Raw genomic sequence first — 2,088 nt, forward strand, 5'->3', positions numbered from 1 at the left:
AGAGAACTTTGTTCATCTTCTGGATATTGTTTTAACAAGATGAGTGACTGGAACTGTTGTAATTATCATAATTGTAATTGTTTTAGGATGAAAAGACTGAAGGGGAGCAGAAGGATGAGAGAAATACAGAAATGGAACAGGAATCATTGTATTTAAGCCACCTCTATTCCTAGACCAACATTCATTGGTGCCTAGGAATTTATATTTTTAAGTTGTATTTTATGTAGGGTGATCATTAACCACAGTTTGCCACAAATCAGGTTGGTTAACAGTTCTTGTCTCAGCAAAGTTATAGTTCTGTCCCTTTCATTGTCAAAATTGTCCTGGTTTGGTTGATAAATTATGTAGTGATCAAGGTCTGTTTCATGGATGCTCACCAGTGTGGTAGCACAGGACCTTGCCCTCAAAAGGATGCTTCTCTGGGGCTCTTGGGTGGCTCAGTCAGTAAAGTGTCTAAACTTGAATTTGGGACAGGTCATGATCCCACAGTTAGAAGGATCGAGCCCCACATGGGGCTCCAAGCTGACAATGCAGAGCCTGCTTGGGATTTTCTCTTCTTCTCTGCCCCTCCCACCTCCCCCCCCCAAAAATAAATAAAAAACATTAAAAAAGAAGAAGAAGAACAATATGGATGCTCCTCTTGGGGTTTAATGCTCTGAGGTTGTGTCTTAAAATTCTTAAAAATATAATCTTTAATCTTGTGTATTTTGGTGAAGTCCAGTGCTATGACAGAGGGTGACCCAGGGAGGTGCAGCTCATGTGCAATTCTCACCTCTTAGCACCTCCCTGGAGTGAGTTCTTGGCCACCTGCTTCGGGCTCCTGCCCACCAGCTCCTGCCACCATCCACTCTTGGCAGAAGGTTGGGACAGAAACAAAGAAGACTGAAATCTGGTGCAGACCCTAAGTACCTATAAGGGTCTGTACTGCTGAGTTTTTCTGTGCCTGGAGGAGTCTAATATTAAATAGAAAAATTTAAATAACAACAACAACAACAACAACAACAAAAAACCAAAACCAAAACCAAAAACAACAAAATACCATGACAGATAAGTAGAGAAACAGTGGAAGAAAGGAAAAACTTTTCTTCTTGTTTCGTTGTGGTTTTTTTTGACACGGAACACTGCAGTTTTATTTTCCAGTGGGCCCTAGAAATGATGTAGCTAGCTCTGGCAGTCATATTAATACATACCTAAAGTCATACTATATGACACAGCAGATTCTGTACCTGCCAACCTCAAAATAACCAGACAAGGTCAGGGTAGAGACATCAAGGCCTCTACAATGTTCAACCACAAGGTTACCATTCACATGATACTCGGTATGAATGGCATTTGAATATCACCCTTTGGAGTTATATAACACACCCTACTAAGATCCATGTACAGAAAAGTATCTTTACCGAGAAAAACAAGTTAGAAATAATAATTCTAAATCTAAAAAATGTTTTTGCCTTCTCTATATATGTACTTTTCAAAATTTCTTTCAAGAATGAGTGATGCATTTAGTTTTATTTAAGTAAGAAATTTGGTGGGGGGCTGGTGCCAGGTGGAACCGCAGTGAGACTGCTAAGCAGGGACCAGTAGCTCCTGCAGCAACCATGGCCTGTAATGGCCTCTTGGTGCCTCTCTTCGTGAGGAATGTGTTCTGGGGCTTCCTCAGTTTCTTGGTGCCCCAGTTCATCCCTAAGGGTTCCAGTGGGGGAGTTATCATCCCCATGCTGGAGCATGTTCAGTGTGCTGCTGTCTCTTTAGGCTGATTGCAATCCTGGCCCAACCCAACCCTCTCTTTGGACCACAAATAAAAAATGAAACCATCTGATACCTCAAGTATCACTGGGCTTGAGAAGGAAGACCCATTCTCTCAGTGCTCAGTCACTGAGGCCAAGAAAAAATTCCTCCAGATGCAAAATCAACTCCAAACTCTCAGACCGCCTTCGCCTTCTTTGACTTGCTTATGTTGGCCATCAGCTGCCTTAAACATTCATACCACATTTGGATATCTTATCCTACAACACAGTATTTTTTTTCCTGTCACCTTTTCCACACTTTGATGAATTATGTGCCTACTTAACCTAAACTCTGCTGACT

The 2,088-nt window shown here is 41.6% G+C and overlaps 1 pseudogene; it reads left to right on the plus strand.

Annotated features, from left to right (window-relative positions):
- The first annotated feature begins 1,598 nt into the window (after window positions 1–1,598).
- LOC115291202 lies at window positions 1,599–1,843 on the plus strand (annotated as a pseudogene).
- The last annotated feature ends 245 nt before the right edge of the window (window positions 1,844–2,088 follow it).

This window comes from Suricata suricatta, chromosome 5 (assembly GCF_006229205.1).
Source record: "Suricata suricatta isolate VVHF042 chromosome 5, meerkat_22Aug2017_6uvM2_HiC, whole genome shotgun sequence".
NCBI classification, from domain to species: Eukaryota; Metazoa; Chordata; class Mammalia; order Carnivora; family Herpestidae; genus Suricata; species Suricata suricatta.